We start from the raw sequence: 10,283 nt of genomic DNA on the forward strand, positions 1-10,283 counted from the left end.
CTTCTAGGGTTTAGCCTCTCTGATCTCGTGGTAGATCTACTCTTGTAACACCCATATCTTCAATATTAATCAAGCATGATGTAGGGTTTTACCTCCATAAAGAGGGCCCGAACCTGGGTAAAACTTCGTGTCCCTTGCCTCCTGTTACCATCCGGCCTAGACGCACAGTTTGGGACCCCCTACCCGGGATCCGCCGATTTTGACACCGACAGCGAGCATAGAGTGGAGACCCACACTAGGGAGATGGATCTCTTGGTGGTGTACACATCGACCCGGCCGTGGTGGACGACTACATCAACAACGTTGAGCAGTTGGTTGCTTGAGACAAGTACAAGGTGGTCGACATCGACCTCCAGTACACCGCCGGTCGTCCCGACATAGATCAGAAGGTTGCCGTTGCCCAGTTGTGCATGCGCCATCATGTCCTCATCTACCACTACTGCATGTCCATAGAGCCTTGCGACCGTTTCAATAGGTTTGTCAACAGCACCGACTACAAGTTTGCCACGGTGGAAACCACCGACGATGTAAAAGCGCTCAGTGTTACGGGCTTGGCCTGCAAGAACCTTGTCGAAATCCGTGACCACTATAGGGTCTGGGGCAACACGAAGGACTCTCTGGTTGAACTCGCCTCGGCCATCATCGACCCCTACTACGAAAAGAGGAAGCAGGATGCACAGAGAACAAGTCCCGTGTCCTGGCACAGGGCCTGGATGCGGCAACTGGATGAACCTCACCTGAGGTTCATGGCCAAGAACCTGTACACATGCTACGAGATGCATAGGCGGATCGTTGACATGAGGAAGTGCCTCGTTACCCAAATCGATGAGCCCGGATTGGTCCACGAGTTGAGCAAGTGTCACAAGAAGTGGATGATGATCAGATGATCGTTTATGCTAGTTGACCATGCATGTAATATATAGTTTACTTTATTGGTTTGTGGAAATGTCATGTATGTAGTAGCCACCTATGTAATTATGCATGTAATAGTTTACTTTGGTGTGTGAAAATGCCGTGGTTGTAGTAGCCACCTATGTAAGTGGATGTTTAATTTGGTTATGCAACCATGTCCTTATAAGTGTGTGTGTGTCTATATATATATATATATGCAATCCCATCGCACAACACACATGTCTTATTAGCAGCAACCGTCTGTGTTACTATCGGTCTTCGCACACATTTCTGATTACAGACCTGTTTGCCACGTATCACACACATCTTGTTAAGTTGAACCGTTTCTGTTCTCTTGTCTCAACACAAATAGTTCATCTGAGTGAACCACATGCCGTATATCTCACACACCTTGATCTGGCTGACTGTTTCTTTTGTGTTGCCTAATCACAAACAGTTCATCTAAGTGAACCGTATAATATACATCGCACACACCTTCATCTGGCTGCCTGTTTCTTTTGTTCCTCCTCATCGCAAATAGTTAATTGAACTGAACCGTATGCCCTGCATCGCACACACAACTAAAATCTGAACCGTGTTTAATGCATCCTCCATCGCAAACGTTTTGCACCTTTTTGACGGGTTTTTTACACCACCGTTTGTGATTATTGCATCGCACATAGTTTCGTCGAAGGGTCTCTGATCGTAGTGTCACGTTAGCAGCATCCTGTAGTAGTGGTCCGATGCATGTGCCCTATTATTATTTTCCACACCGTTCTGTCATGCAAGTGAAAGGCAATAATGACGATATATGATGAAATGATTGAGATGAGGAAAATCTGGTATCAATTCGACCTATCTTGTTTTTGTAAATATGATTAGTTCATCATTCCTGATTTAGCCTATTATGAATGAAACATGTTTGCAATGACAATTAGAGATTATAGTTACTCATGACATGCTTAATTAGCTTGGAGTTTATAATGGTTTACCTTGCGTGCCAACATGGAAATAAAAACGGTTGTGATGCGGTATGATAGGATGGTATCCTCCTTTGAATGATTCGAGTGGCTTGACTTGGCACATTTTCACGCAAGTAGTTGAAACAAAATCAACATAGCCTCCACGATAATTATGTTCATGGCGATTTATATCCTACTCATGCTTGCATTCAATGTTGGTTAATCTCAATGCATGTTTGTGACTGTTGTCACTCTCTAGTTGGTCGCTTCCTAGTCTTTTTCTAGCCTTCACTTGTACTAAGCGGGAATACTGCTTGTGCAACCACTTCCGTAAACCCCAAAGTTGTTCCATATGAGTCCACCATACCTTCCTATATGCAGTATTTACCCGCCGTTCCAAGTAAATTTGCATGTGCCAAACTCTAAACCTTCAAATAATAATCTATTTTGTATGCTCGAATCGCTCATGTACCAACTAGGGTTGTCAATATCTTCCATGCTAGGTGGGTTATTCTCATGATGAGTGGACTCCGCTCCTCATTCACGAGAAAATGGCTGGTAACCGGGATGCTCAGTCCCATGCTCAAATCAAATCAAAATAATTGCAAACAAAACTCCCCCAAGACTGGTGTTAGTTGGACGGTACCCGTTGTTTCGGACCAGCCGTGGAGTGTGCTTGTTGGTGGTGGGGGAGTATAAATGTTACCATTCTTGTCGGCATTCTGGGACCGGGGGTGCCTAGACTTGCCTGCCTGTGGCCCGCGAGCGTGGCTCCACCAACGACCTGGTACGACCCAGGTTCAGCAGCGACCACCCAAGACTCTCGCGAGGGGCCAAGCCTTGCGAGGCGGACGACACCAAGACCTCCCTGGGGGTGGCCTGATGGTCCACAAGTATAGGGGATCTATCGTAGTCCTTTCGATAAGTAAGAGTGTTGAACCCAACGAGGAGCAGAAGGAAACGATAAACGGTTTTGAGCAAGGTATTCTCTTCAAGTACTGAAATAAGTGGTAACAGATAGTTTTGTGATGAGATAATTTGTAACGAGCAACAAATAACAAAAGTAAATAAAATGCAGCAAGGTGGCCCAATCCTTTTTGTAGCAAAGGACAAGCCTGGACAAACTCTTATATAAGGAAAAGAGCTCCCGAGGACACATGGGAATATCGTCAAGCTAGTTTTCATCACGTTCATATGATTCGCGTTCGGTACTTTGATAATTTGACATGTGGGTGGACCAGTGCTTGGGTGTTGTTCTTACTTGAACAAGCATCCCACTTATGATTAACCTCTACTGCAAGCATCCGCAACTACAAGAAAAGTATTAAGGTAAACCTAACCATAGCATGAAACACATGGATCCAAAACAGCCCCTTATGAAGCAACGCATAAACTAGGGTTTAAGCTTCTATCACTCTAGCAACCCATCATCTACTTATTACTTCCCAATGCCTTCCTCTAGGCCCAAATAATGGTGAAGTGTTATGTAGTCGACATTCACATAACACCACTAGAGGCTAGACAACATACATCTCATCAAAATATCGAACGAATACCAAATTCACATGACTACTAATAGCAAGACTTCTCCCTTGTCCTCAGGAACAAACGTAACTACCCACAAAGACTAAACATGATCATAATCAGAGGGGTATTAATATGCATATAGGATCTGAACATATGATCTTCCACCAGTTAAACCAACTAGCATCAACTACAAGGAGTAATTAACACTGCTAGCAGCCTACTAGCACCAATACCGGACTTGGAGACAAGAATTGGATACAAGAGATGAACTAGGGTTTTGAGATGAGATGGTGCTGATGAAGATGTTAATGAAGATTGCCCTCTCCCGATGAGAGGAGCATTGGTGATGACGATGGCGATGATTTTCCCCTGCGGGAGGGAAGTTTCCCCGGCAGAACAGCTCTGCCGGAGCTCTAGATTGGATCCGCCAAGGTTCCGCCTCGTGGCGGCGGAGTTTCATCCCGAAAGGTTGTTTCTTATTTTTTTCTCGAGAAAGACTTCATATAGGAGAAGATGGTCATCGGAGAGCCACCAGGGGGTCCACGAGGTAGGGGGGCGCACCCTAGGGGGGGGCACCCCCCACCCTCGTGAGAAGGGTGTGGGCCCCTGGTCTTCATCTTTGGCGAGGATTTTTCATTATTTATTATAAGGTGTTCCATGGAGTTTCAGGACTTTTGGAGTTGTGCAGAATAGGTCTCTAATATTTGCTCCTTTTCCAGCCCAGAATTCCAGCTGCCGACATTCTCCCTCCTTATGTAAACCTTGTAAAATAAGAGAGAATAGCCATAAGTATTGTGAGATAATGTGAAATAACAACCCATAATGCAATAAATATTAATATAAAAGCATGATGCAAAATGGACGTATCACCTCCCCCAAGCTTAGACCTCGCTTGTCCTCAAGCGAAAAGCCGAAATCGAAAAATATGTCCACATGTTTAGAGATGAAGGTGTCGATAAAAATAAAATACGGACATGAGGGCATCATGATCATTCTTAGAACAGCAACTTATATAATTCTTGTCATATGATCTCTAATGCTAGAGTAATAATTCGATCACAATATCAAGTATGAATCGTAAACTTCATTGAAAACTAACAAAGTACAATCTCAGTCATTGAAGCAATTGCAATTTATCATAACATAGGAAAGAGTCAATGTATAAGAGCTTTTCAGCAAGTCCACATACTCAAGTATCATATAATCTTTCACAATTGCTGACACTCATGCAATACTTATGGGTGTGGAGTTTTAATCAGACACAGAGAAAGATAGGGGCTTATATTTTTGCCTCCCAACGTTTTACCTCAAGGGTAATGTCAACAGTAATAGTTCGTGAAAACTAACATCCACTTAGCCATATATACAAGGATCTTTCCAACATACTGTGCTTGCCAAAGGATAAAATGAAAAAGGGAGAGGTGAAGATCACCATGACACTTGCATAAGGTAGAAGATAATAATAAAAGATAGGCCCTTCGCAGAGGGAAGCAGAGGTTGCCATGCGCTTTTATGGTTGGATGCACAAAATCTTAATGCGAAAGAACGTCACTTTATATTGCCCCTTGTGATATGAACCTTTATTATGCAGTCTGTCGCTTTTATTACTTCCATATCACAAGATCGTATAAAGCTTATTTCTCCCACACCAATCAATCATACATATTTAGAGAGCAATTTTTATTGCTTTGCACCGATGACAACTTACTTGAAGGATCTTATTCAATCCATAGGTAGATATGGTGGACTCTCATGGCAAAACTGGTTTAAGGGTATTTGGAAGGACAAGTAGTATCTCTACTTGGTGCTGAGAATTTGGCTAGCATGAGGGGGAAAGGCAAGCTCAACATGTTGGAGGATCCAAGACAATATAATTTACCTCAGATGTAAGAAAACTTAACCCATTACGTTGTCTTCCTTGTCCAATGTCAACTCTTTAGCATGTCATATTTTAATGAGTGCTCACAATCATAAAATATGTCCAAGATAGTATATCTATATGTGAAGACCTCTCTTTCTTTATTACTTCCTATTAATTGCAACGATGACCAAAACTATGCTTGTCAACTCTCAACAACTTTTATTCATCATACTTTTCCTATGTGAGCTCATTACTCTCCATGAGATCCATATGATCTCTTTGTTTCTTTTTATTTCTTTCTCCTTTCTTTTATTCACTTAGGATCATGGCAAAATAATCAAGCCCTTGACTCAACACTAATCTTTATTATATAGCTCACGGACTCGATTACATAGAAGGATAATAAAGCAAAGCTCACAACTAGATCATGCCATAAACTTTATTCTACTAGATCAAAATACTACTAATAGGATCGAACTAAGGAAAACGTTAAAGATAAAGGTGATGGTGATACGATACCGGGGCACTCCCCCAAGCCTGGCAGTTGCCAAGTCGAGTGCCCATACTGTAACATCCCAAATTTTCAATTTGGAATGTTATACATTAGATCATCATGCATACCATATTTTATTTTTGCATTTTGGTTGATCCTAGAAATTCTACGCAACTCAATGACCCACGGAGACAGTTGGGGATTTCGTTATTTTCATATTTGAGTTTTCTCAAATTTTGAGAATAGGATCATTTGATTTTATTTATTTTATCATCAATTATTTCTATTACAAAAATATGAGAGAGGGAATAAAATGACTTTCCCAAATAAAAGAAATATTGAGGATTTAATAAAAAATAAAATAAGATTTTATTTCGGAGTTTTTCGGTGTTTTATTTGAATTTAGGAAAAATGTGCGTTTTTCAAAATTGCATTTAGGGCCCAAATAAATGTTCACCTTGTGCGGCTTGATTTTAGAAGCCCGAGAAAATTTATTTCAGAATTTTGGAGTCCGTTTAGTATTTCTTTTTATTTTTCTTCCGAGCGGAATAAATGAAAAAAAAACGAACCGACTTCGGGCCGTACCCGAGCGGGACACCGCCCCGGGGCAGCCTTTAAATAGCGCCGCCCCGAGCCGCCCCAGCCCATCAGCCCCACCTCGATCCGCGCGCGCCGCCTGAGCCGCCGCCGATGATCCCGCCGCCCGAGGTTCGTCGTGCCTCGTTTTTCGTGCCGAAAAAAGAGAAAAAAAGAGGAAAAAAAATCGGCGTTCATCGTTTTTCTTTTTCTTGGATTAAATCCGTGATTTTTCTGATCGCGATTCCTGATCCGATTTTGTTTTAGTTTAACTTTTCACTCGTTTATCGGAATCAGGCGATTCAAGCGCCTAGGGTTTCGTCTCGAAACCCTCTATCCGTTTAACCAACTTAAACAAGATTTTGCTACTGTAAAATTTACCCTAGATCCAGATTGCTAGAATGAAGTTTTTTTCTTTCGCCGTTTGATTTTCGTTGCTTCGTTCGATTTGATTCTTTTTGCCAACCGGAGTTCTTAAGTTGAACCTTCTGGTTAAGATCTCTTATTTGAGTTTTACCTGTGCATTAGATGAGTACTTATTGTATGCTTGTTTGTTTGTCTGCGATAGAATACCTGGAGTGCGCCGCCTGTTACTTCGAATCGTTAGGTTTCGCGGATCATCAGCAAGGCAAGTAACACTTTGATCATACCTTTTCTACTACCCAGTTTTATTGCATTAGATCAATCCTCACACATTGCATGATTAGGATCTAATTAAATTGTGGGATGGGAAGTAGATGAGGTAGTACCTATTACCTGTTTATTTTCAAACCTTTGGGAGTTACTTCTACGTTTGCTCATTATGCCATGCTATGCTAGTAGACGTGGATTGGGTGAGTGAAATCCATGACAGATGTGAGATTGTTAATTAATGGTTTATCTAAGGTGGCAACTTAAACACACATCTGGGTGGATTGAGGCACCTGGGTATTCCAGGACTTGCCTGTTTTCTTTTGGACCGCCACCCAGGCTCAAAGGGATAATGAGACTATTCATACTAGAAACTTCCGTGTGCAGCCACAAGCTATTATGGGCTCTAGCATAGTTGACTAAGTCGTGCGAACTCTTACAGTGGTAGACTAGCAGATGTAGGGGATGTAGGTGGTACGGTCTACCCATCGTAAGGTGCTAGCGCTTCTGAAAGACTATGTCTCGGTCATCCATCTTCTCAAACACCATGTATTGCGAGAAACCAAACGGAGGCGATCGAGTCTTCTGGGGAAAAGTGCGCAAACCTCTGCAGAGTGTAATAAACTAATCATGGTTAGCCGTGTCCCCGGTTATGGACATCTTGAGTATCTAGTACTTGGATTTTCATGTGAATCTCAACATGTTACTCTAAATTAATTTTGTTGGGTTATGTTTAATGATGATATTTAATTGGGATTCAGAATGCTATCAACCATTCTCAATGTTTAACAACCACCATGATAGTAATTAAATTTTATTCCTTTGAAGTAGGGAAAAATTGGCTTTACGCAAAACTGTAACCATAGAGCTTTCCACCAGCCAAATATGCATATAGAATAGCTGTTTCATTCCATTACTCTCTATGTGTTACCTTGCCAGCATATTCCATGTGCTGACCCGTTTTCGGGCTGCAACGTTAATGTTGCAGACTTTTCAAACGACGATTATGGAGTTTTTAGGTCGTGGTCCTATACTCAGTGATGCCGTTGGAGTTGATGGACTCACTTATCTTCCAAGCCTTCCACTGTTATCGTTATTAGATGGCCTTAAGCCATATTTATTGTAATAAGTTCTCTTTTGAGACACTCGATGTAATTGTGATTGCTACTCTGCTATAAATCCTCCGAGTACTGTGTGGTGTCAGCATTACTGATCCAGGGATGACACCGGAGCAAAGAGATCAGACTGTTTGAGGTCTGGTCGCTACAGAGATGGTATCAGAGCACACGCTGACTGCAGGACACGACCACTAAGCAAAAGACCTAGATCACTATTCACTCTCTTCTCTTCTGACCTCTCATCTTTTCTACTCTTTAGGATGGCGGATGCAAGGAACAAGTTCACACAACCAGATGAAGATACACCCTTTGTACGACACTTGAAGGAAGTCACTAGATACCTAAACATAGGAGTACCAAGCTCCACGAGAACCTACAACGCCACTTTACCTGAAGAAGAGCGCTGGATGATTCATGTTCAAGTTCCACGAAGGACGTTCATGCCAGTCACTGAGCCCATAGAGTTTTCTTTTGATGCACCAACTTGGAGTCTAGGAAAGAGCATGTCAGCACACATCGCCGTGGGACGCATTGGAGAAGTCTACCGCAAGGATCTCAAGGATACTATCTACCAGATTTGTGGGCGTCGAGATGAGCACTGGGAGGTGATCAGCACCAGGAAGGATAGATCAACTGCAGCTTTTATCCAGGAGTTAAACCAGCACATTCAACGATAGGAGAACCAGATGTGCGCCGACATGATAGACCTGAAGAAGGCAAAGACTAGAATCAAGGAACTGGAGGAAGAACTCAAGGCTACACGTGAATATTATGAAGAAGAAATTGAAGTATTGGTGGAGAAGAATGACGACCTGATCAAGAAGATTGGAATATTTATGGGAGGCCCTACGCCAGTAGATGAAGACGAAGAACCCTAGGAGATTAGCCCAGAAGACTACATCATCATTGACGGCACCGACTTGGAACCAGATAGTAGCGATGATGACTATGTTGATGAAGCTAGAGCAGATATTATGGAGTCAACAACCAAAGAATATTTCTAGTAGACCACCTCATCAGTAGTAGTAGTCCACCATGTAAATATAGTAGTCCGAGAACTTTTGCGATAGTTAGATCGATTGTATGCCCTTGTTTGATTGATTGAAGTTAATTGTTTGCTATTGCCTCATGTGCATATGGGTAGTGTTTTCTCTTTAGACCCCCTCTATTCTTATATCTCATCTTTTCTAAACCCTCAGATGCCTCTGAGACGTGACCCCGGATTTGCCTTTCCACCGGAGCTCACCTAGTTGATCCAGCAGCAGAACACATTGATGGAGTTGCTAGTCCAGAATCAGAATCAGGGGAACAACAACAACAACCAACCACCACCACCACTTGTTGACCACTTAGCCCGTTTTTCTTAGGCTGACTCCGCCGGTGTTCTCTAGTAGCACCGAGCCGATAGTAGCAGATGATTGGCTCCACAAGACAGCTAGGGAGTTGACCACAGCAGGATGCACAGATGCGGAGAAGGTGAAGTTTGCCGCACATCAGCTAGAAGGACCAGCAGCATCATGGTGGGAGAATTTCACAGCCACTTTCCCAGTCGACACTGTCACATGGGACCAGTTTCAGTAGGCTTTTCGTACTGCACATGTTTTAGCAGGAGCTATGGCCATGAAGAAGCGTGAGTTTCGCAACTTGCACCAAGGAGGACGGACAGTTGGCTAGTATGTCTAGGAATTTAGTAAGTTAGCACGTTATGCCCCAGATGACGTTGCTACGGATGCAGCTAAGCAGGAGAAGTTTCTGGAAGGACCGAATGATGAGTTGAGCATGCAGTTGATGGTAGCAACCTTCAACAACTACCAGGAGTTGGTAGGTCGTGCTCTTATGATTGAAGGCAAGCAGCAGCAAATTGAGAACCGCAAGAGGAAGTATGGACAAGGAAAGTACAATTCAGGAGCTCAGCAGAAGCCATGTTTTACCCCTAGACCGGGAGGACATTTTCAGCATACCCATGGAGGAGGTAGCTCGCACAATCACAATGGCACCAAGAATGGTAATGGCAATGGAGGAAGCAACGGCCAGAACCGCACCAACCCATCAACCCCAGCCAAGAAGGACCTAAGCCAAGTCACTTGTTTTAAGTGTCAGAAGACCGGACATTATGCTAATGAATGTCCTGAAGGCCAAAATGGCAATGGAAGTTCTGGGAAGAAGCCGAACCCTTTCAACAAGGGACAGGTGAACCACGTTAGCATGGAGGAGGTTGAAGCTCA

The sequence above is a fragment of the Triticum dicoccoides genome, chromosome 5A, assembly GCF_002162155.2.
Source record: "Triticum dicoccoides isolate Atlit2015 ecotype Zavitan chromosome 5A, WEW_v2.0, whole genome shotgun sequence".
Classification (NCBI taxonomy): Eukaryota; Viridiplantae; Streptophyta; class Magnoliopsida; order Poales; family Poaceae; genus Triticum; species Triticum dicoccoides.